Below are 27,359 nucleotides of genomic sequence, written 5' to 3' on the forward strand. Positions count from 1 at the left end.
AAAAAAGCATTAAAAGTTGATTATTTTTAGCCTCAATATTTCTTCAATAATTTGTCTCAATTCTTACCTCACCATTGAAGGTTTGCTTTCCACAATGTCATCTCAATTTACAATGCTTTGCATCTACATCTATCTACATCTACATAATACCCCGCAAGCCGCCGCAAGGGCGTGTGGCGGGGGGTGTTAGGTCACCAACCGTAAAAAGGAAAAATACCACATGCAAAAAAACAACACGGAAAATTACACCCACAGCAGCGCACACACTCATGCAAAAATCCCTTCATCCAACACTCATGCAAACACATATACCGCAACACAACTAAAAAGCTGCACCCCATGATGCAGCACGAAAGCCATCCTACAGCACGGAAGCCAGGACAGTTTTAGTTTACTTTCTCTATGGTTAAACATAGGAGGGAGTGGTTTACTTCCATGTTGTTGTCTTATACTTTGAAAATGAAGCAATATTAGCTGTCAAAATGACTAACGTGCATAATTACGCCGCCATAATCTGTATCACCCCCTTCCGTATTTTCTACCTGTGCTAACGGATTTAGATTGTCCTTAAAAGCCCGTAGTAGATTATGTTCCTACCTCTGAACTTGCGCGGAACGGCCAGGCCGTTAAACGGATGCGTTTGGACCGTTGCTATCCTGGTTTAATACCTCCTTTCTCGAACGTTATTGAGTTACGTCTGCATGTTAAAATGTAATTTACCTGTTAATTGTAGGATTGGCGCAAATAGTGTGGTTTTCAAGTCGGTTGCATCATCGTTGTTGAGCCAAAACACGGCTAGATCGCTGGAAAAAAAGCTATCTATCCTGAGCACTCCCTTAAGTCTCTTGTGACCTTTGAATAAATTTATTTCGAAATTAGCCGTCGAGTAGATTGGCACAGAAGAGCAATCTCCGCATACATATAAGTCGATGTAATATCTAGGCGTGTCCTTGCTTCCCGACATGGAGGCAGATCGGAGTGACGTCACTTAACTCAATACCTTAGTCCAATGTGGAGTGCCAAGTATGTTTTTTTATTTTACCTAAAATTACATCGAAGTGACTTCCAGGTCGTAAAAAACACATTACTAGAATGACGGATGCACCTCCCTCGTCGTCGTGACTGTACAAGCCACTGAAAGTGTAGCTCGAATTTGCGTGGGTGGACTGAGAGGCTTTTTTGGATCGGGCAAGGAGCCACGAATATCGAGAGAGAGAGAGGGGGGGTGAAGTAAGGAACGGTTGGGTGAGTGAGTGGGGGGGGGCGAAGGAAGCGAACGGGAAAAGGAATGGGTCCTTTCAAAAGTCCCGATAGAATTTTAGCGCGACATTTACACCCGTCTTTGATTCGAATCCTTTTATATTCTGATTTATTTATTTTTTTTCCAAACTCCGCATCAGTCGAAATCTGGCAATGACTATGCTCTTAAATTGTATTGTGCTGCGGAAGTTGGTATAAATCTCGAGTGTGCTCGTTAGTTATCGTCCGGAGTAATTGGCACAATATTTATTTCCCGTATTGCGAGAAAAGTCGTAAGATTTAAAATCCTCATTAATTACCCGTTAGAATATGTTTTTTTGTCAGCCAAATAAGGAGGTGCAACCATACTCCCTTTCAAATTTCCTTAGCTCAAAAATCCTGGACGGAAAAATTATTATTAGATATTTCACCAGTTAAGGTAGGTTTGAATGGACATAGGGTGTAACGATTCATTTCCTTGCCTCTCTTAACTGTTCAGTGTCAAACATAAACATGTCCTTTGGGCTTAGATTTACTTTGTATATTTATAGCCAATCTAGTCTTCTTTTGAGCGTCAACAGCACGTGCCCAGCAAAATTACAACGCAATAGCTTGTTGGGCTTTTATTGGTGTAAGTAATTGATGACATTTATATGCCTCTGGTCCGCACACTTCATTGGACAACAGTTTATTAATCTGGAAGGATATTATCGAAATAATTATTTTAAAACCACATAATTAATATCGTTCATAAAAAATTGTAACTTTTGCAATAACCCATGCAACAATGTTCACGATTTTCTTATCAAATTCGACATGTTAGTTGAAAAACATTTTGTTACTCATTCGTCTCCGGAGCTATGGAACTGGATCCCTTAAGGTATATTGTATGCAGTGGTGTTATTATGCAAGAAAAAACTCATACCTGAAACTTATGCTTGCAATTTTTAAAATTGATTCTGGCCTTAGTTATGTTTTGTTTTCTTGCTATATAAGGGAACCTGTGACGCTGGGAATGACTCCTGGCCTTTCAAATTGGTGCGCCTGACCCGGTATAATCATTTCTTACCACTTAGTGCACATACGTTACGGGGTCCAGTTGAATACAAATCGTAACTTTCGCAGGGTTTAATGAATTATATCACTGCTTTTACATAATTTTCAAGTCAAACATGCAGTTACCGTTAAACGCTTTGTTTTTGAATTATCAGAGAGTTATGAATAAGCGGTGTCTGGTAATGGCATTAAACATGTCGTAACCCGATAACGAATTGTATTTCCGTAGGGTTATATTACACGGTCGAATTGCGGTGTCAATTCATTTCAAACTTTTGAATTTTAATAAAAATTTTGTTTTTAACAAGAATTTTGAATAAATAAATGAATTCCTACCCATTATATTCTATTAAATCAATTCATTGCATAGCATTGGCTATTCATCCTTTCGATTGAAAACGTCCCTACAATAATTTCGAGGATTAAGTGAGGGGTTAATATTTTGTATTAATCTTTGGAATAATTTCATAGGAGGGTGTCGAGAGAATATGCTAAATTATGAGAGGATACACTTTTCTGGCTTCATTAACTAGAATAGCTCAGCTTTCTCTCAAAATTATACACTATTATTTTTTGTTGACGTGATTAATTATTTTTCATGTACCTATTCCCGTTCCCGTTGCCGAGAGTTTGAGATATATTTCATGCATTGACTAATGGACTCATTATCAGTCATGTAAAACATGCCTCATTGGATGATGAGTTATTTCCATTGCCCTTAAGAGACTTGTATGATTCACTCAATTTGCTTTGAAGCAACCTCTCGTACTAATCCGAGTTTTCCAGGAAGATCGCTCTCATTTCCTTCCATCAATCTTTCCTACGAATGTGACTTGCCCGAAAAATTATGAACGAAAAGTACCCTTAGCACGTGTGCTAGTCCTTCCAGACTCCCACGAAAGACTGTAGGCTCGCCCTCTGTGCTCTCTTAGTCCTTAAAAATAAATAAAAAAGCATGTCAGTCTCATTTCCCACCCCCGAAACTATCACTCAGTCACGAGTGCTACCGTGTGCAGGGTCCCCCAATGTAGAATGGTTTAAAAAAATCGTCTCTCACTCCCACACTCTCCATCCCGAGGAAGATCCCTCTACCTCTCCTACCCCCTTCCCATCAACCACTCTCCATTTCGAACGAGTTGTCCGACGGTAGGTAGGAGACTGGTGAATGATGGTACCACTTGCCGCTGCGAGCCTGTCCCGTTAAAAAACCAAGATAAACAAAGGACCCGGTGGGGTGGGTGGGGGTTAACTGAAAGGAAGATCTAGTCTCTCTCTCTCTCTCCCATGTTCGTATATATTTTCTTCCTCTCCTCTTCCTTCGGAACAGAAATAGACTGCCATGCCCCAAACGATCCCAACTTATTTTATTTTCATTTCCCCTATAGCGGTAGCCCGTCCACAGAAATCCCTTTAGCCTCTCCTCTACCTTCATCTGTTTTCTTCCCTCTCCCCGCCCTCGACCATGCCTGCTTGTTGGTCTTTGAATTCATTTATTCATTTGTTTCCGAGCGCGCGTGCGCACTCTCTCTCTCTTTCTCTCCTCCCTTGCCTTTTACCTTTTCCTCCTGCCCTAATGACTGCGGTTTGTTTCGCCCTTCATTTGATCTTCGTATCGGAAAATGACAGCTTTCTTCTTTCCCCCTTTCCCTCGATCCCTTTTTCCCCTTCCCCCCCCCACCCTCAACTCTCCAGGCTCCATTTTCACACTTTGTGAAACGCAATAGCCTTGAAATAGTTCCCCGCGTTGTTTACCTGCTTCCCAACGGACAGACCCGCCTTTTTCCTGAAATGGTACATCGGCAGGGAATGCCACCACTTTTTTTGTCCTCCCGTTTGCCCGTAATGATAAGGTTCTTTTTTTATCAACTTTTTGCCAGTCAAACCCAAAAGATGCCCGTCTTTTTCCTTATTTTATTTTCTTCTTTATCTCTACTTTCCAAAAAAAACGGTTACATCATCGCAAACCGTTGCTTTTCCCAAATTTATTTATTTTTCTGAAAGACTACGTGTCATTTTCTTACAGATTTTGAGCTGTTGGGAATTTTTTTCATTTTTTTGGTTCAGTTTTCGTACCTTGAAACGTCCAGGAGCTGATTGACTCCTTGTTTCGCTTGCGTGCAAAGCCTCCCGCCGCCCTCTCATCTCCTCCAGGTTTGTTTGGAGTCGGATTCCTCGCCTTGGGGAATGGCAAATTAAATGAGGCTACAGATAATAGAATGAGTGATCAGCATGTTGCTTTCTCTTCCTTCCTGACTGAAGAAATGCTATACAACGCCGGTGAGACACCTGGCAATGAGAATTAAACTTAAAAAAGTTCGACGTGATAAATTTCTGGAAAAAGAGCAATTCCCTCCCGGATGCCTACTACACTGAGGACATCGAAATGTAATGTGTAGACTCAATTAAATACCTAGGAATTATTCTCACTCACGATCTCTCCAAGGGGAAACACATAACGGGGAATATGCGGACAAGCTAACAAAAAATTAGGATTTATTAGAAGAGTACTGGGTAAATGTGATGAAAGGGTGAAAGAGAAATGTTATCTGTCATTGATTAGGCCTCATTTAGAATATGCTGCAAGTATATGGGATCCTTATGAAGTTGGATTAATTGCCGAATCGTATGGCGTGCAGCGTAGAGGAGCTAGATTTGTAAAACGTTGTTGTGATAAACTTAGTAGCGTATCCAAAACATTAGAGCAGCTAGGCTGGGAATCACTCACGGAGCGAAGGTTAAATTACAGATTGAAGCTCTTGAAGCAATTGGAAGAGCGTCTCTTTAGCGGTGATGTTGAAAATGTATTATTACCCCCATCGTACTGCGGTAGGATACATCATGCTAATACAATTTAGAGGAATTAAGTGCAGAACAGATATATTTAAGATGTCACTTTTTCCACGAACGACAAGGCATGATAATTATATTGTCCGACCGCGGTAGAGTCATTTTCGGGCAGCCATTAGTCTGGTATGTATTCACCCCCTGCCACACACATTAGCGGTGGCTTGCAGGGTACGTAAATAAGTAAGTAAGATAAAACGGGAACCTTAAGGCCAACACTAGATTTGTTGAAATCAGTTGTGATGTTAAAAGATTTGGTGTTTTCCCGGCGTATCAGCTACGTAAATTCCTCTCGGGTTGGTGGAGGACCCGGTGGAGGACCCGAGAGGAATTTACTCAGTTGTGATGTTAATATTTTTAATCCATTAGTATCTTTCGGATTCCCTCAAGATTTTTTCCACTCGCATCATAGTTGTACAGTTTCATCCGTTGGTTTCAAAATTAAAATATGGAACCGTAAACTAAAATTCCTCAAATTTTGCGCTCATGCATAAATGGTGACCATCTTTTTTGAATGTGTTTTTCGATCACGATGCGCAAACCTATGATTGCAAACCCATTGAAGGATTTCTGGATTTATATAGACCGAAAGGCATACTCTATGAGTGGGTATTACGATGAGCGAGTGAACGGATTTTCCGTGCAACTACCCGTGTATCAGCCTGTCATTATGCCATGCAAGTTACTTTCGAATTATTTGCTACATATTTTCCGTCATATCGTGAAAATGTGCTAATTAATCTCAGTATAGGAGTAATGTTTAAAATGAAAGAGCCGTGTTCTTCTATTTCAACATTGACTCGTCAGACCAAAGCTGTCACTATTAATGTGAACTACTAATTGTTTCCGAAGCCACTGACATTATAATTTTGATTCAGTTGTCGTGCGCCTGTTGTTGAATTCAAAGATAAAAATGGCCGCGAAAAATCGTTGCTTCCACTAGTCACAAAGCGTGTGCTGTGAGTCAATCCTAGTTTGCACCAAAAATCAATTATCAGCTGCCGTAGTTCATCGGGATTTGTGCCTAGTTTATAAACCTGCAGCAAAGAGTAAAGGAAAGAGTTTTGGACAGCGTTTGGGATCTTTAAATTGAAGGCTTACATTTCATTTGTCTCTATGGACTTCACTAATCCTACTATCTTGAAATGTTATAATTACAATTCTCCGTTCATTTCGTATTTTTCAGTAATATGGTATTTATTTACCAAAAACCTATTGTGATCCTAAGTCGTTTATTATGATTCTAGGTAGGCTATTTTTTTCCAATTTCACTTTAGCTTGGGTGGAGCTGCAGGTGCCCAGAGTGCCTCGCCCGGGAATCGAATCCGGGCCCGTCCGGTTAGCATTCCAACACTCTACCCCCTGGATTACAAGTATATATATATATATATATATATATATATATATATATATATATATATATATATATATGTATATACATATATATATATATATGTATATGTATATATATATATATATGTATGTGTGTGTGTGTATATATACATAAATATACATATATATACATACTATATATATTTCCCTCCCCGGACTACAACCTCAAGGTGGTGGAAGGGCTTGTGCGTTCCGATGACCCCTAGAGCTGTGCTGGCGGGAGCAATAATAATTGCTCCTGGTAGGGTAACCCATGCCAGATTTATCAAAGGTTTGGAGCCAGACGACCAGGCAAATCTACGAAACAGGCAAATACCTCCTGGTTATGTTCTATATTCCTCTCGATTAATAATCTCATTACTGCAATGGCATCACGTGTACCTATATATATATATATATATATATATATATATATATATGTAGAAATGTATATATATATATATATATATAAATATATATATATATATATATATATTTATATATTTATATATTTATATATATATATGTATTTATATTTATATATATTTCCGGCTTAATGGTGTTGCTGCTTTCTGATTTGACAGATTTTAAAACAATTTTTTACACGGGTTCTGTGACCTGGTGGAAGTTTCTTTCATGTTGAGATTATTGACATTGTGGCGTCAGTAGAAAGCGATAAACGCCGTGAAACCCAGAATCGTGGAGGCCTTCAAAATATATATTTATGCATTGCAAATATACCGGCTGAGCAGAATGAGAGAATGTTTTTTGGTGCGATGTAGTTTGATCTCCGAAATAGGTAGCTAATCCTTAACGAGCACTAACCCAATTGGCGAGAAATTAATTACTCTAAAGTCAAAATGTTGGCTGAAATAAATTTCAATTTCCATTTGATAATGGTGATTTTAAATCGAGAAATGGATAAATTCATTAAAATGAGCGTTGAAGTGACATTTAGACTATAGTTTGAGTTAATTATTTCGGAAGTTGACACAGAATAGTCATAGAAATACGAATTTTAATTGATATGAAACCCATTCATGAATTATGCAGGGAAAATATATATTCACCCTCATACATGTCCGGCATCATACCGTGAGATTAAGCGATTCAGCCATAGCCGCGTCGGTGGGGGGAGAAATGGTGATTATGTGCAGCCTTAGGTTTAGCTATCGGTTTCTTTCACGGTCTTGAAATTGAAATCAGCGCCTAAAAAATTTCGCTTTGTTTAATAGCCTGGGTAGCGAATTAAGCAGCAGGTTTTGACACTCACTGCGGATCCCTTATTTCGATTGAAGTGAAAGTTGAAGGAAAAGGATCCGAGGGCCAATTTATCCACCTTAAATAACATAGGATTTTGCTTGTGTGGTGGAGAACAGAACGTCTTCCCACCCCTAGGGCCCTGGTTCGAATCTCGGAGATGGCAGAATTTTTCATTGGTATTCTGATCCCTGCGAAGTGTAGGCTGCAGAATGGATAGGTTTTAGGCGCCTTTTTTTTCGAAAACAATTAGAGAGAATTACAGATGCTAATAACATCAGCTTGGAAATAAATAACAACATCATTATTAGTGCCTTCTTATGTAATCGAGGCTAAACTTAATGATAAATCTTATCACTCTGATTGCATTATTTTACCATAAGTAGTACCTTGTGTGTATTTCTCTTCAATCCGATTGGTGGTTACAATTCCACTTGCATTTCAGTTTTTTTTATAGAAGGTATCATGAATGGCACAAGACTATCTATTCGTATGTTGAGCATATCTGGTGTGAATATACCCCTGCCATACACCTTCTCGGGGACTTTCATGGCATTGTGTGGATGCGCAGGAGAATATGGAGAGGATTTCAAGTGGAATACGCTGTACCCTGGATGGAACGATAAACTGTGGACTCCTCATCACATTTCTTTATTAGATAGGGCAAATTTGCCGACTATGGGTCTCTATCCACCATTCTGGCCTTTCCTTAAACATTCCCTCCCTACCAAATTACCCACCTATCACCATTGCTGCAATTTACTTCAATTCTAGGTCAAATTCCCTAATTAATAGAAAATGGTCAATTTGAACCACTCCATCTACAGGTATTCATCTGATATGAGCACTTAATGAGTTGTCATTGAAGATATAAGGTATTTTGCGCTTTGCCAAATAAAATATGCATTGGGGCAGTTGTTAAAGGATAGTAAACAGAATAATTAATACGGTGCTTTCATGTTTCTTATTTATATCCTAATTAGGTTATAAAAAGACCGTGAGGAAAGATAGGGTTTTGGGAGAAACATGATACCTTGCTCAAGCCGAAAATTTGCACACACCAAAAAAAAACATATCAGTGTGTGAATGTACTCCACGGCGTTGTAATACCATCATCAAGATTAGTTGAAGGCCCTCATATTAGAAAATATTCATTGCAGATAAAAGTACATACTACTACAACTCTTCAAAATATCACCATTGTGCATCGACTCATGGAAGCCAGCGTCCTTACGCTTCCTGGAAGGCGTCGTTCAGGTACATCGCCGCGGCCTCTTGGCGTCATCCACTGTTCCATAGCGATATCCATATGGTGAAAAGATTTAAAGCTTGTATTATCTTATTACTTCATCATTCATCTTATAGGGCACGGAATATTTACAAAGCGTCGTTCAGATACGGATACTAAATGTTTGTATTTATTTCATACCAATGTGGTCACCATAGAAACCTTGTTGTTGGCGCCACCTCATGAACAGAACGAGCCACTTCACCCCGGGAGAAAATAGATTCATAGGAAAACTTCGCATTCAAGGTTAAAATGTCGAAAGAGGAGATTTCAAGTCTTCATTCTAACTTGGAAAGGCACAGAGAAAATATTTCAATTGAACAGTGCAGTCCAAAAATGTACCATCAGGTATTAATTCTAGGTCTTATCTGTGGCCATTGAAAGAATTATCGAAGGAGAAAGTGATAGGAAATGATAATCTTCGTAATTTTTCTACTGAAACCCTTTTGCAGGCTCTTTCATCTCTCATTCCTCGGTTCTTTCGGGCTCCAATTTGATTTTCTCTTGTTTTATTTTTCTATCTTTTAGCTGACCATTGGTATTAGTATTTTAGAAATATTTGTCACAAGACTCTGAAGTTCAATGTTCCTCATTTCTCCCGGTTCTTCCATTTTTTTTAGAATTTCCAATCCTCACTCTTTTCTCAAAGACTAGCAGTATTCAAGTTTCGTCGCTCTCTTCAATTATGCCTTACAAACGTACGTGTGCTCCGGTTTTCTCTCCGAGAGTCTTTATGTTTTATGCAATTATTTAGTCTTATTTGAGCGAGTAGTTTTGCTTACCTTTTCACTGCTCTCTCATAAGTCATGTAACCATCTTCCAAATTTTCCTTGCCTTGATATAGTTTTTAGATACTACTCATTCGATTTTTCCTTGATACAAACTTCATCATCCATTATCACCTCTGATGTAATGGTAGTTAATTTTGCTTTTTTTTGCATAGACACCACATTACACACCTAGCTAGCTTGCATAGCGTTTCGGTGCTTCTCTATGAAGTCGTTGATTTTTCAGAGGTTGTTTCCAAGTTTCCAATCTTCATTTACCTTAAATTTTCTTAATCCATCCTTCTGTACCTCTAGTGAAATTTAGTTATGTAACTTCAGGTAAGGTCGTGCTTTATCTTCATTTCCATGGTCCTTGGATTACTCAATCATTCTGTAAGCCTCCTCGTACTTATCAATAGCCATTTTAATTCAGTTCTTAATTAAAGCGTAATTCTTCATATTCTGTAGTTGTCTACTCTAGATGATTTCCTCTGCGTTAGCCTCTTACTATCTCTAGTTTTTCATGAATGGTATTGGTGAGTCATTCTCGTAATAAATTTGCTGCGTACTCTCCGTGTCCGATCGCAAGTTCTGTTTTATTCTCTCCACTCTTTTACATCACAGTTTTCTATGAGTGACCACTCTGTGGTGGGCCGTATTTACATTTGACCATTACTGGTAGCAGTTGACGCCGGATCTATTCATCAAGTTGTTGACGTCATCGCTTAAAATGTAGAGTTCACTGATCATTAATACAATCATTTATAAAATTTGTGTTTATCGTTAAATCAATTCTAGGATTCAAACCCAAAACCTATTATAGTTCAGGAATGAAATCTAATTGATCTTTGTAAAGCCTATTTAGTAGAATCATTAGTTTATTCTTTCAATTGTAATCTAATTCCTTTGCAAGTATTTCGAAACTTGCAGAATTATTTTTATACTCATTCTGAGGTACATAAAAATTTAATGTTATATTTTCAAAAAGTCTCATTTTGCTATGCTTTGCAGTAATAGGGAAGTATCGAACAGGACTAAAACTACGAAATGAGGGTTCAGTACTGACTACGGCAAATCAAATTAAATCTTTATGGGTAGTTCTAACACCACGCCTTCCATAGAGGGCACATATCAAGACAATATGCGGATCCACTTTGAAGTAACTCGGCTTCATTAAACGGGTGGAGGGGAAAAGTAATAAAAAAGTTAAAAATAGGTGTTATTTTGCTCTAGTTTGACCTCATTTGGTATATACAGCAAGGTTTTGGGATCCTTGGGACAAAATTTGGTAAAAAGTGTTAGTTAAAGTCCAGAGAAAATCCGCTAGATTCGTTAAAAATTGTTATGATAAGAACACAAGTGTGACAGGTCTCTTAGGGGATTTAGGCTGGGAACCACTTGAATCGCGGAGAGGCCAAGTGAGGCTTAGACTTTTAGAAAGGTTCAGAACAAACGAGTTTAACTATGACACTGAAGGAATTACAATGGCCCCACACAACTTAGGTAGATCAGACCACAAGGATAAAATAATGGAGATAGATACAAATACTCATTCTTTCCCCGAACAATAAGAAATCATAATAGTAAGAAACCGAAGTCACTTTAGAAATATTAAAACAGTCGATTTACAAGTCGGAACAAAATTAAACATTGCCAAGATATTAGGTATACTTTCAGGTGCATGTGTATGTAAGATGTAGATTGAGTGTCTGCATGTGTGTGGGGTATAAGTGTTCATGCATGAATGTATGCCATGTTTTTTTTTTGGATATATGATTTTGTGGTTATTGCATGCGGTTTGTTTTTCTTAATTACGGGTGGTGTCCAAACACCCCCCGCCACACGCCCTTGCGGCAGCTTGTGGTTTATTAATTAGATGTAGATTATGATGCACGTGCATCTCCTCATATGTTGATCAGCGAAATTAATACTTGTGCATATTATATCACTCGGTAGTATCCTTAAAACTTACGTTTTTTTACAGCCAATAGTATCGATATACATTTTAATTGTGAAATACGTAGTATTCCATATAATTTAAGAGAGCGTTGTAATTTCATGACTTTCGGTGCCATCATTTACATGGGAGCATTTCATTTTAGTGTAATACCGAGTAGCTTGGATGACATTTTTAAACAATCAAACGATCGGTATCGTTAGTGCTTAATCTGCTGAATCTCACTTGAAAATTCAGGTCACTGATGTCAATTGATTACGTCTAAGAGGAATGGGAATTTCAATAATCTTCGACAATTTAAGGGGGGCGGGAAAGCTCAGGAGACCTTTTCAAGTGAGTGATCACTCCGTGATAGAAATATGAAATTTTTGCCAAAATATTCTCTTGGGAGAATTTCGCGACTTCTAGTCCTCTCTCTCTCTCTCTCTTACACTACTTGCTCATCCGGTCACATATTTCTCCATCCTCACGGACTGCCATCATGAAAAAAACAGAGAATCCGTAGGTTTCTCCCAAAAAGCCACTAAACTTTCGTTTCCACTCTTTGTCTCCTCCTCCTAAAAGTCGCCACCCCCGAGGCCCAATATCCGTCCGACCAAGACTCCCTCCACGAACCCCCGCCAAAGTTATAGACGGACCAGAACGAGCCAATCAGTTAATTGATTATTTTCCTTTCTAAAGCGGGGCTGGGCTATACTCAGTCCAGTAGTCCAAGGAGGGGAATAAAGCATCATCCGTGCACGCCTGGAAACTTTCATTGAGTTCGCGTGGTGCTCATATGCCCTCGGAAAAAGACATTTTGTTCCTTCATCACGGGAACAAATGACCGAGATGGGATCGATGTTCCCACACACACTTCCAAATGGCTGGAGGAGTATGAACTAAGGCTGCGGTTATGAAGATGATATTCGAGTGCAGGGGAGTGTTAGGAAGATAAGCAAGAGATAAAGGTGTCAATTATCACCTGTTTTGTTCAATTTGGAAAAAATGATGGAATGATCTGACTTCAGTTTTTGGGTCCAGCCAATGGGTTGCAAGCTTTAGGTATGAGATCAGAATAATTTGAAATAAAAAAAGGTTACAAGGATTTAAGAAAGAAGAATGCTACCTGAAAGATTGAAACCAAAGGGAAAGCCTTAGATAAAGTCGAACTGTTAGCCAAGCTTGGACGTATTATGGACTACGATTGTCGAAGTAGCAGAGACAAAACAAATAAGAATTGCGTTAGGCAAAGAATTTTGTATCAGGAAGTGGAATAAAGTTGGATAAAAATGATATGAAAATACTTTGATATGAAGCGTGGTTTTGTACGGCGCGGAAACAAAAAAACTAAGGTTGTAGATGCCAGGGCTTTTGAGATATTGTTTAGAAATTTTAGAACCCTGCAGGCCACCGCCAGAGTCTATAGCACGGGGTGAATATACACCAGACTATTTTTTCCCCGAACATGACCCTATCGCGGTCGGACAATGTTATTATGATCCCTTATCGTTCGTGGAGAAATTGACATCTTAAATCTATCCGTCCCACACTTAAGCCCTCTAAATTTTATTAACATGATGCCTCCTACCGCAGTATGATGGGTTATAATAGATTTTCAACATCACCGCTAAAGAGACGCCCTTCCAATTTATGCAAGTGATTTAATCCGTAATTTAACCTTCGCTCCGTGAGTGATTCCCAGCATGTCTGCTCTAATATTTTAGATTCGCCACTAAGTTTGTCATGACAACATTTTACAAATCTAGCTCCTCTACGCTGCACGCGATCCTATTTGGCAATCAATCCAACTTCATAAGGATCCGACATACTTGCAGCATATTCTAAATGAGGCCTAATCAATGACAGATAACATTTCTCTTTGACCTTCTCATCACATTCACCGAGTACTCTTCTCATAAATCCTATTTTGTTAGCTTGTCCATATATTCCCTGAATGAGTTTCATCCAGGAGAGATCGTGAGTGAGGGTATCGCCTGAGTATTTGAGCGTATCTACACATTCCGTTTCAGTGTTCCCAATGCAGTAGGCATTTGGGAGGGCATTGCTCTTTTTCCAGAAATGTATCACTACGCACTTTTTTAAGTGTAATTCTAACTGCCAAGTTTCGAACCAATGTTGTACAGCATATCTTCAGTCAGGAAGGAAGAGAAAGGAACACGCTACGCATACGGATATCACAGTAAACCACTGCATCATCGGCAAATAAAAGTATTTTACTATTGGCTACAGAGTCAATGTCGTTAACGTAAAGTAAGAATAAAAGAGGTTCGATAACACTTCCCCGAGGAACAGCTGAAGTAACTTCTGGTGCATTTTTCAGCCAACTCTATCTATGACTACTGTTTGTACTTGACCATTCAAATATTTTTATCCAACCTAGGGCATGCCTGCCTGCCGTTTGCTTCTTCCTTTGTTGATGTGGATGCAGAGGAGGATGGAAAAGCAAAAATGGTTGAGAATCAGCTGCAGAAGTCAAAATACGATAGTCATTTTTTAAATTACGTCCATTTGGTCATAAATAATATATTTTCGTAAGAAAAATATTTTTTTGATTGCTTTTGTTTCCTGCAAACCTACTTTGCTTTTCTTTATAATCGCCGTTACTTCTTAAGTTCACCTCCTTAGAATTGAACTAGTTGACAACGGCGACGTTGAGTTTCTCGGCTTCTTCGAACCGTTGTCTACCAAACCACTGTTTCAAGTGCAAAAAGAGGAAAACGTTGCTGAGTGCAAGGTCGGGACTTAGGAGAGTGGTCCAAAAACCTTCACTACACTGTTAACTAAAGGCGCATAAACTAGGCGCAACTCCCAATGTATTCGGGTAGCTGATGGTCCTTTAGTACCCAAAAACTGAATCAAAACACGCACTTCGAAGCTGGTGGGAAAAATGAACAAGAGGGGTACTTGGGCACTACGGTCGCAGCATATCATGAAGCGAGCATTTTAGGAAGAATTGGGGAACCATCGTGAAGAATTTTTCGATTCATTCGACTATTTGTTGGAAAATATAATAGGAAAGTAAGGTAAAGGTTTGGATTTGCACTGGCGAATTAAAGGTACTATTCGCAAGTGTTTGGGGCTCGTCACAGAAGGAGACAGGCACAAGAGGGACCCCTGTGTTTATAACGAAATCTTACCCTAAGAAAGCGAGCGTACCACAGTTAATAGAGGAAACCAGACAGGAGTTTCCCGAGGCACGAAGGGAGAAGGCTATCTACGCGTTGGCATAGCACTAGTACACGTCTCCATACTTCGACTTCCCAAAATACACTGGATGAATATAACGACCTCAAACATATACATGGCTGTTGAGAGGGAATGTTACTTTCACATTCCACCAGGAGTGCTTCTGAAGGTCATTTTGTTTGTTGTCTACATGTATGTGTGCATTAGTTTTCAGCCTACTCTCGTTTATGTAGTGCAGTGTGTAGTGGACGATTTAAGTCCTAAGGAGGCAAAAATTTAGATCTTTGGGATGTGATTCAGGTTGCAATGCTAAAGATTACCATTCGATGTCAGTGCATCCATCCAAAACCATCTTAAAATCATTGAAATCTTAATATTAATAATATTACGTACACATTTACAAGGCTTTTGGAAAAAGTATCGGCAACAATCTTTTCCTGAAGTGTGCCTGAAGTGCTACATTTAAACCGTCGGTTTAGTGTACGCATGATCGCAGATCGTATTTACATTAATAAAAAGAAAGTGTGCACCATTATGACTGAAAATTTGGCGATGCGAAAGATGTGCGCTAAACCCCCAAAGGTCTTGACGGACGACCAAAAGTGAAGTCGATTGCCTGCTTGTGGAGACCTTCTGCAACGCGTTGAAGAAGACTCCAATCTTTTGGACAATCCCGACTTGGAACCAGTAGACTATTTACTGTTCCCAAAAATTATCTTCTCCCTCAAAGGACAACACTATGGAACCCTAAGTGCCGTCAAAGAATCTAGCACGCGTAGCCTTAATGGTCTTCAAGAATCCGCCAACTAGGGAGCTCTCGAATCGTGGAAAAACCAGGGATGTACTTCGGAGAAACTTTTCCCGATACTATTTATACAAGTTTACCCTTCAGTACGATAAATCAATGTTTTTTTCGTACTCTGTGACTAAACAAGCAGGAAGTCGAAGACGTTGTAATTGATTATACTTACAGGTTTAATTCAATCTCATTGACTCGTTTAGGAAATTTTAATTGCAACGTACAAGTGGAAAACATTTGCTTATCGGAAAAAAAACGTTTTGCGTCGGATTCAGTACGCAGTCGATTAATGGTCGAATGGCCTTTCGTCGAAAAAATGATCCAATTCCGGGAAAATTAGATTCACTAACGTGGAGCGAATAATTACGTGCAGCCGTGGCTTCACTTCGTCACTCAGAGACGTATTTAGAGAAACAGAGATTTATTTGGAGTTTTCAGTGACGATGATTAATTTTCCTCATCTGTCCATTAAACTGGAGTCACTACAATAAGTTACAGGATGAAAATCACTGTTTTTCCTGCCGAACTCAGGCAACTGCAGAATCCTTCCATTAATTCTTTCCCCTCACGTGCCCGTGGTAAATGACACTCGGTGCATGGAAACATTAGGCGTCGCAGAGGGCCAACATTAAATCGCTATATCGCAGACTCTCGCCATTAGTTCTTATTAAATGTGCGGAAACCTCCAACTTTTTTCACTTTAGTTTTAAAGCCCCCATCCCGCTACGGCGTAATGAACAGCGATAACTTGCAGTATCTACCTAGTATTAATTAGCTTCCTTTTTTTCATCCTTCCTTCTCTTTCCCCTTTACCTCTGGGGGAGGGGGACCCTCGGCGCTAATAAAACGCCCTGCCGCTTCCCGGTCGACGCGATCGCCACCTCCCCCGTCCTGATTCCCCGCCTCCCCACCCACCCCCTCTGGCTTTCACCCTCCTCTCTGCCGCCGCTAGCAGGCGCTCCCCTCAACGTTTCTGAATGGAGACTCGGAAATTGATGGAATGCGACTTTTCCCATGGGATGCCCGGGGCGGAGCCCTGGTATTCGCGATATTAAGGGGAATATCGATGTATCCGAATTCGATATTTAAAAAAAAATCCATTATCTCCGTTCGTTTAATGACGAAAATGATATCGATACACGTGAAATAGTTGTACATCCACTTTATTCTTTTCTTTGGGCTATTGAACAAGCTTAATTTAGATACATTTGTCAATTTAACACTATATTTATAGTATCTTTGATCATTAGATTGAGCTGAAAGTTTCAAGTGCCCAAGGAGTCTGATCTATCCGCCATCATTGTTGGTAGAGAAAAAATAGATACGCATAGGGTTATTAGTTTCAGCTGCTCCACTTCATCAATTGCTTAAATATTCAAATTAGACAGTCAATAAGTTACCATAAGAAAGGGCAAAAAATTGTATCTAACTGGAAGATGTTGCCACAATACGAATGAATGCAAAATCTTCGAGAATCACAAATGGTTTCAAACCCTTTACCTACCCACCTAGAGTGAAACTTATTCAATATCTTTTATGCTTAAATTAATGCTGAGTTAGCTATTATCGACGTTTGAAATTGCACAATTGGTTATTAAGATTTATCTTAATCAGTTTGGGATGTTATAATCGAGTAACGGCGTCTAATAAGGAGCTCCAGGTGCTTTGGCTTTTGGTCTCTTTTGGCTTCGCACCCCATTTGCTATATTTGCAGGGTGTTCTCACGTTCGCATCATCCCCAGAGCTCCGCCGAATTGATGTGCACACCCGATATTAATTAGGTGAATTACGTCGCATTTTTCCGATGGGTACAATGAATGGGTAATACCATTCATGGCATGATAGGTGGAGAAGGAGGAGGAGAACCGTGGGAATGGGGAGGAAAGAAAGACGAGGGCGTGGGGGGATGAGAGAGGGCGCGCACATATACGCTCCCCATACATCCAGCCATTCCCCTCTACCCATCTCTATACCGGCGTCCGCACACCCTCTCCTCATCCCAGCCCGTGCGCTCCCTGGATCATGCGCCCCGCGGTGACTGATTGATCAATTGATCCGGTGATTGGCGCGCGACGTAGGGATGGGGAATGGGAAAGAGAGACAGAGAGAGAGAGGAGCGCTGGGGATGAATGCGTTTGTTGTTTCGCCCGGCAACCCCTCCTAACGGCCTCGCTGTTAATTATCATTTCAGATATCCAGATGCAGAGGGTGCTGACGTCGCCAGCTTTTAATCTGGTCGCGCCTGCCACAAGAGGGTGGGGAGGGAGGGAGTAGTTAGTTGGGAGTAGTAGTAGCAGCAGGATGGAGGGCGCTAGGCGCTTTGTTTTGTGGAGGGGTGGAGTTTTGTGGCTTCGCTCGCTCTTCGATTGAGGGAAGGGTTGGGTGGAGGGGTGTGGGGGAGCGCAGTGTATGTGTGTAGGATTTTTAGTCGGTCGATGGCAAGAAGAAAGCAAGGAGTAGGGGGGGGGGGGAAGAGTCAGACTGGTTTTCTGTTGCGGGCGGGCCAAGGTGGCGAAGACATTTGGTTGTGAGGCGAGACGGGGTTTTGCATCCTTTCTTCGATGAGGATGATTTTTTGGGGAATTGCATTGATGGAAATTTTTGTTTTCTTTATTTATTTCCTTCCTCTCTTCAACGCCCCCCCCCCCCCCAATCCCCAATCGCTTTCTCTTTGCACCCTCTCGTACCGACGATTGGCGCTCCAAGCGATGCATACTCACCCACTGAAGCCCCTTGTACCACCGTTCTCAGTCGATCGAAAGGAAAATCGCTTGCGACGTCCATCTGTAATCACTGCGAATTCACCCCCCAAGGCCGACGCTTAATTACTCTCTCAACCAATGCTTTTGCTCTGCCAAAAAATGTACGAGTATGAGCTCTACACTATTCTACGCGCTTTTATTTTATATATATATATATATATATATATATATATATATATATATATATATATATATATATATATATATATATATATATATATATATATATGCTTTCGATTTACTCTTTTGGAGATAAATTTCTAAAAGAGAGATAACATATTGGCTGATGGTTGAAAACTTTCTTTCTTTCTTTTGCGGGGACACCCTGTGATGTTGTGTTTTGAAAATCAATTCGAGTTTATCGATCAAACTGAATTTAATATGAAAATTTTGGGCATTATTTCTTATTGGTATCTCTAAAATAATCTTTAACACTTCTGAGTTTTCATTTTTATTCACATTTTCGAGCAATTGTATTTAGTAATAACATGGGTGCTCCTTTTCAATTTTATCGGCCAACATTAGTTGTTATATGCAAAATGCTAGTAGTCATAATTTTTGAAGGATAACAGGGTATTTTTCCGCCTCTGTTACTAAGGGGAGGTGCATATCATAGTTTCAAAATCAGATATTGATAACATGGAGAGACATTATGACCTGCCCTTTCATTTGACCAAGCATTGGCATGGGTTGCCGTTTGCAATGTTTGCGTAGATGAGAAACGTGGTCGATGCTGATGTCACATGTGGAGAACGAATTTGACCAAAAAATCAAAAGTATTGCACAAAATATTATTCAAAGCTCTGCTCGGCTTATGTTTAGATAAAGCGAACTCAAGCATACTTAGCAATCAATAATTGCAGTAAAAAAATATTTTGGAATTATTCTTAAGATTGATTGGCATGAAATAAAAAATACCTAAACACGTGGAAGACACTATACGCGAAATGATTCTTGAAATAATTTCATTTATTATTAAGTACCGAAATATCTAGAGCAATTATTATCTTTGACATTTTAAGTAAAGTCATAAGCAAAATGCTTATTTGAAATAAACAATTATGAGTATCTGAGTGTCGTTCTTAATAATATGAAATTAAACCTGTTTTCTCTTCCTTTATAGGGGAAAATTGCACAGCATTTTATTCCACCGATCCGCCTATCTCCTCCAGCGCTATCAGGTAAGTGCGAAATATTCTTGTGATATCGCCTTTTTCCAATTAACTTGAACGCACATTTATGTGTGTGCATAAATATATGAATATATATATATATATATATATATATATACATATATATAATAATTTTGCATACATATATACACACACACACATATATACACATACATATATATATATATATATATATATATATATATATATATATATATATATATATATATATATATATATATATATATATATATATATATATATATATATATATATATATATATATATAGTACAATACACAGTAACACACAATATAGAAACACAAAAAAAAGAAGAACACTCACACGTATTTTCTTGATATTTCGACGGGAACAATCCGTCTTCATCTGAAGACAAAGAAGTAATGACTCTATACAGCATTATGACTCTATGCATTCATTACTTCTATATCTTCAGATGAAGACGGATTGTTCCCGTCGAAATATCAAGAAATAACGTGTGAGTGTTCTTCTTTTTTTTGTTTTTTCTATATTGTGTGTTACTGTGCATTGTACTATTCGGCACTTCCGTGCTACGTCTACGAAAACACATATATATATATATATATATATATATATATATATATATATATATAAACATATACATCTACATCTACATAATACCCCGCAAGCCGCCGCAAGGGCGTGTGACGGGGGGTGTTAGGTCACCAACCGTAAAAAAGAAAAATACCACATGCAAAAAAAACAACACGGAAAATTACACCCACAGCAGCGCACACACTCATGCAAAAATCCCTTCATCCAACACTCATGCAAACACATAAACCGCAAAACAACTAAAAAACTGCACCCCATGATGCAGCACGAAAGACATCCTACAACACGGAAGCCAGGACACAACAAGCAAGAAATTGAAACATCACTACCACATGAAAATGCACCACGAAACACTCTATCCCACGAGGTGACCCTAAAAGGCAGGGAATGCGACCGAACGTTGCAGGTAGCAGGAATTTGCCCCCGCGGAGAGGGACGAGGGATTGAAAGGGAGACTTAAAAACAGATGAACGGAACACGAATGAGGTCCTTCGGAAAGAATAGGTTATTATAGCGAAACACATAAGGTTAGTGGAAGAGCATGCATTTAAATACAACTAATTATTTTTTAGACACTGAGGGTGGCAAGTGGAATTTTTGCTAACTTTTTTGCTAATATATATATATATATATATATATATATATATATATATATATATATATATATATATATATATATATTTATTTATTTATTTATTTATTCAATCACGAAATCCCGCCATATGGCGAACAAATATTTATTGACATGGAAATAGATATAACAAAAAGGGATAGGAACTCATATAAAGGATAAACACAGGAGGGGTGGGGAAGGCGGCATCGAGCAGATCACAAGCCAAAAATATTTCCTTGACCGGGACTTCATAGACCGTATCTTTCGACTTGCCGGGCCGATGCTCTAGCCCCTTTAGGTATCGAGGTAACGTAATTTACCCTGAGATCTGCGGGTCTCTTATGCAACCAAGTGGCCCGATTCTTTGGCCAAGAGGACTATTTCTACCACAAAAAAAGCATATAAACATCTTCGAACTAGAACGCTCTTCGGCGACGCACAAGTATATAAAAACACAGATATTATAAACATAGAAACACAAAGAAAGGACAATCACATACGTAGTTTTGACGTTTCGACGGCACGGCCGTAGTCATTAGAAACCAGTTCTCGGGGGAAGAGTGGAGAGGATGTGCGTTGGGGAACGGAAAGGGGAGGAGAGGTAATGGACGAATAGGAAACGGACAAAGGGGTTGGAGGGGATATGTAGACGGCTATTGGATGGATTCAGTGGGTTTGATTTCAAACATTTACCATTTATATGTAAAACAAGGTCAATACTTATTAATAAACATAAAGCCATTTATACGATTACCACTTTGGCTTACTACGAAGATCATTGTTGTACAACCTATGGTTTTGTGGATCAATTAATTTAAAGGTTTAAAAACCTTTTATTGGTAAGTCTTTCTTGGAAATTGTCAATTTAAGCGCAAATGAGTAATTGATGAATGAATATGTATTCATAGTGTCAATTACTAGGCTTAGAAAATTTTGAATATCGAATTTTGTTTTACTAGAATTATTCTTTTTGGACATTTAACTCGCAAAATAGCAGTCCAACGGATTTCATGCAACAAACGCCAGCCAGAACACACGCAGTCAGGCGTCACTGCATAAATGGTCAAGTATTTTCAAGGGATCTCACATACCTTACAAATTCTAGAATCAATTATTTTTCAAGAACGCGGACATTTCTATTTATTGCATACGCATACTTGCCCAAAGGCTTCGTCAACCATCTGTAGGATTTATTAATTCTGTATGACATTCAAATTTGCAGTTATGATTAAGTATCATAACCGAGATTATTAAAGGATGGCTATTTATCATTTGAAATAATTAATGCGAGTTTCACACAAATTTGTATTCCTTTCAGCTTTTCATGTGAATGCCATCATGGGAATTTACATTATGGGGTAGATAAAGGGATTACAATATCTTTGGCAGAATTATTATTTTATTTTAACCTTATCTTAAGACTGTGAAAAGTTTTTTTAATTTCAACAAACTTATCTAATTTTGTTCGTTTTTTCTAATATTTTTAACCATGAAGAAAGAGTTTAAATTATATAGAACTATTTTCTGTTACTTTTTCGTAAGCAAACTCGGGATGTATTTCAGTTACTTTAGTCTTGGTACAATAGTCAGTATGTTGTCATATTTAGGGTATGCTCATGCAGGATGAAAGTGAGACTAAATTTAATAGCTTACAAAATTGGGGAACTGTTTCACGTATTTAATCAAAGCGTAATGAAAAGGTATAGTTTAACTGCTTTGCATTTAAGAAGGATTGTGTATGGTGAGGCGATTATCAATTCATATGTGGTAGATACGGTTGGTTTTAAAGATGAGGGTAGAGCTCTCTCAATACATCGCCAACAGCGTGGGAAATTCACTCATCAAGGTAAGAGGTCGCGCCTTTACCTGCGCCGTATTTTGTTTCCAATGAAACGAAAAATCACAAAGCGTACGTGAAGCTTATGGTTCCCATAGGCGCCCCAAGGAATCAAACCCGGGCCCTCCGGTCAAGAACCGAGTACTCCACCCACTGGGCTACCAGAGCCCTCTGAGTGTGGATGCATTATTTATTTATGATTAATTGATGGAGTAATGTTATGTTTGCGTGACTATTATTCCAAAATATATTTAGCGTGCATAATTGGTAGGCACTTAAAAAGGAAGTATTTCCAATGGTATTTGTACACACTGAGCTCAAAGAACTATTTTGTTTTTGTGAAGAGTGAACAAAAAGTGCTAAAATTGCGTAAATATGCACGCATAATCAAGCAAAATTCATTTTACAACCCTTTCTTTCCTTAGAGACAACTTTCTCTTGTTATTTTCTGCCTCAAGGAACACCACGTCTTTATTTCCTGCCAGGGTCACTCTACTCTGGTCTCTGGGCGTGTATAGGAAGCAGATCTTTAGGATCACGTCCCGTTTCAACTACCCCAATCGCCCGAAGTGTCGCTTCCCTCAGGCCAGTTCCAACTCTGCGACCATCTAAGCCTCAACTCCCTCCTTCGGGCTCACCCCATAGGCACTGTTAAATCATCAGCGCAGTTTTCCCTCCCCCCTCCATTTCACGCGAGAGTACCAATTCGAGTAACCTCTAGGGTAGCCTGGAAAATGTTCTAATGACGATATTCGAATTGTGAAAGTGAAAATGGAAGTACAGTGTAAAGCAATTATATTAAGTTCGCGTACTGAAGAACCTATATAGTATATTGATATCACGCAACCTTCCCCTTTTGAAGGGGATGTTCGTCCCTTCAATCTCTCCCCTTTCACCTCCAACTCTCTCCTTACATACCTCAACGATGATATCTTAGTATTGTTGTCAGATTAAGCTCTTTATTCTCGATTCATTCTACCCTCGATATCGAACTTGAATCCTCCATTGTTTCGGGCAAATTGGTTTCACGTAGATTAGATTTTTGTTGATAAATTCGATAAATCTTATAGTTTTGCTGAAATTCATAGAAAGATAGGACTTCCTATGTTCATGGATATTGTTTTATTGGTGCACACGCATGATAAAAATTAAAGCTTAACTTCAATGTTCTATCAAAAATGTCGTTATATATGTCACATATTTTCTTTAAGCCGATTCACACTGTCCTAGTTTCAGTGGTAAAATCGGTACTGAATTTATTATCCTTTAAATTTCAATATTTAAGAAGAGAATTCATGTTCTAGAAATTAATCGAATTCAATTTTTAGTACAGAAAACAAAAATAAGTTCGATCTAAGTATTTTCTATCCGTTTCTTGAATATTCACAAATGGTTGTTCAGGTCTATCTATTTTTATAACGGCATCAATTCTTAACATTACTCTTCCATCGACACTAACTTGGGGAAAATAAAATAACTATGCGCCGCGTATACGTGGGAAAATCGAAAAGAGACTTAGGTTGTGAAAGCGTTCACTCATGACTGGGCACTAAGTTTCCATACGATATTGAGTATTCTATATGGCTGCGTAGATTTTCGCGGCGGTGGCTTGAAGAATTCTGCATGTCCGGGTTTTCACCGCGTTGTTGTTTGAAGCCGACAACAGTTTCGCCGAAGTTTCATCCGGCGTCTTCGACCTGAAGACGCCGGATGAAACTTCGGCGAAACTGTTGTCGGCTTCAAACAACAACGCGGTGAAAACCCGGACATGCAGAATTCATTGAGTATTCTTATTTCAGAAACTGAAATGAGCATCGTGTAAAGTGGCTTTTATAAAGAATGTGAAGTGGCATTTGGGTAGAATACCGATTTACGTGGTCGATGTACCATAAAAATGTTGTCTGATTGCAGTGAACTTAGCCGCACTATATAGGCAACATATCCTACCATTATTCGAACCAATAAGGAAAGAAATACGTTCGTTAACAGATCTCCGCATATGACGTAGAAGACAGAACTCTGCAAGGGAATGGTATCGTCGGAATGCATTACCCCACCCCCTAATTATTATTATCCGCAAATTTAAACTTTTTTAATTTTTATTTCTCGTTAAGTCCAATCCATATAGTAAATAAATTTATTTGTACCATCTCTTCGATATTTTTATTTTATCGACTGGGACTCGATATTGAAAATGGAAAGTCCCAATACCTAACTCCACGCCCCCAATCCGTTTTGGTGCTTCGTGTTTGTATTAAACTAGAAAAGTTTCACCCATGAAATGTGCGTTAGCTCTCAGTATTTACTCTCTCATTCTCTTTGGCGTTTAAATACATCCGAAAATTCGACGAAACTCGAGGTTTGAAACTCTTCCTCTCAGTGAGGCTCGACTTCTTTTATTTTTTGACACCAGCGCTACCAAAGGGAGAGAAAAAAACATGGCGTTCTCGCGAGAGGTTGAGGAGAAGGATGTAAGTTGGACGGGTTGGAGGGAGGAAAGGTTAGAGTGGAAAAAAGGGCAAAATGGTGAAGGAAGTGCTTTCGGTGCCGTCTCCTTTCTCCGCCGTCTTTTTACTCATTCTTAGTGGTGATGAGGGAAGGGAAGGGACGTCGACGGGGTTTAGCCACGTACGTAGAAGGGGCACTCATGACCAAACAGCTGCAGGATAATCCGTCACCACTTCTTTCTCTATAAACAACAGCTGCTCGTGCTTTTTCAACATTTTCATTCATAGTTCATCGCACTCATAAAGGTAGGTATGCATGGACAATTATTCATCCTATCTTACTAATATATAAATCAGAAAATTAATTTGTTTGTTTCTTTCCGGACACATCACACTAAGACGGTACGGAGTAAGGGCTTCTAATTTTGTAAATGAATAGGGTAAACATATACAAAGCAATATAGGCTTCAACCGATTTGCATATACTTTTCAGGAAATTTCTAGATCGAAAAAACTATTCCTTGTAGAGCTAATTTTTTTCACATAGTTGGAAGTACATGTTTCGCTCAGTATCAAGATTTCCATTCATTCACTTCAGAGGAGCAACTGTCGCGGTGTCGAACTGTCGCATTCTTTCTCTAGCTATTGCATAATGAACAAACTTATATTATAATTTATGTCGACAGCTTACCAAACCATTCGTACAACGTACACAGTTGATAAAAATATTCGATAGTTTCGAATTACTTTGTTGAATGTCAACTTTCAAAGTGCATCAGTCCGTTGTTGTTTTAAGTTTAGCGTTCATAACTTCGCCCAAAATCAAATTTCATGTGTTGCAATAATAATCAGATTATTTTGAATGTTAAAATTTATTGCATTAATGAACAAATTACTTATATTAATTTTTGTTACCATATCATTATTTCAGAATTACGTTTCATGTTAATGAAAGCAATTATTTAAATAAGAATTATTTATATTTTAGTGTAAACGATACTATACCATTATACACATACATTAAAGAGCCTAAAATGCGTATTAAGGTCAGTCACAGTCGTTTAAATTAAGCTGTTTAAAACTAGACAGCTGGTTCGGCGAAGCGGTGTGTAGACGCTATTCATATGAAGAGAAAACGAGGGCTGGCAGAAGTATTGAACGAACAAAAGAAGTTTTAGTTGATCATAGAACAAATAGGCAGGTGATACAATATTTTTAGTAGAAGTAATAGGTAAACCAAAGAACCTGGTCATTACTCAACCTTGCGTGCAAATAATAGGGTGCGATAAATACGCTGGACACGCAAGCCAATTAGATGAGACCAATGCGGGCATCCCTGAAAGGGATCATTTAATAGTGAAGGTGAGTTAGGACGCGGCGTTTGGCGAAAGGAGAAATGCGAGGGAGGTAGGGGAATACAGATGAGACAAAACAAATTAGATCTTTTAGAGACATGTGTTTGATCATAACAAACACGTGGTTTTAATACCACAAATGATGTGCGTATACACGGAAGACACTCGATGGTTCATTGACCTATCGGTGAGACTATATATCGGTTAGGCACTGGTTTAAGAAAAACGTGATTAATTCGCAAAATTTCCCAAGAGCCCATGCGTGTTCAGATCATAATGTAGCACCATTATACCTCCAGACAAGCTTCAATATGTCTAATTATTTGGGTCCTCTTTTCGGTTTTGCGCTACTCAAAAATTGCATACAAAAAAGCCACGTTGTGGAAACTCTTCCCCCCTCCCCCCCCCCCCCAAGATATTAACATCGCTGCCGCGGCAAAAATGATTGTACCACAGGCTCAGTAGCTAGCCTCGGATCTTGGGTACAGCATATGGAATTGGCACTGAGGTGGATATGTATACACCTCGAAGGATAATGGTCATTTAAGCATTTAAAAAATGCTTTATGGTCATATTATTGCATCATTAAATATAGGATATGAAATTATCAATTTGATTTGTGAATTATTGTTTCCTTTGCCAAGATACAAACACAACGGTTTAAAGTATATTCCAATCAATTCAACCATTAAGGAAAGTAATAGCTTAGTCGTTAACTAAACTGATGAGGGTGTGTCCGAAATGAAATGGTGGAAATAAATCAAGAGGAAAGACCTTCTCTGTAAAGTCACATAATCTTTCTTCTTT

At 38.8% G+C, this 27,359-nt stretch overlaps 1 long non-coding RNA gene across 1 annotated transcript in view; it reads left to right on the forward strand.

The window, feature by feature from the left end:
• Positions 1 to 27,359, forward strand: part of LOC139698977 (uncharacterized) — a 639,213-nt gene that overhangs the window by 308,192 nt on the left and 303,662 nt on the right. The window contains exon 3 of the long non-coding RNA XR_011703037.1: positions 19,656 to 19,713. This is a non-coding gene — a long non-coding RNA (uncharacterized lncRNA). The remainder of the gene's footprint in view (positions 1 to 19,655; positions 19,714 to 27,359) is intronic.

This window comes from Hetaerina americana, unplaced genomic scaffold (assembly GCF_022747635.1).
Source record: "Hetaerina americana unplaced genomic scaffold, ioHetAmer1.1.p SCAF_9, whole genome shotgun sequence".
NCBI classification, from domain to species: Eukaryota; Metazoa; Arthropoda; class Insecta; order Odonata; family Calopterygidae; genus Hetaerina; species Hetaerina americana.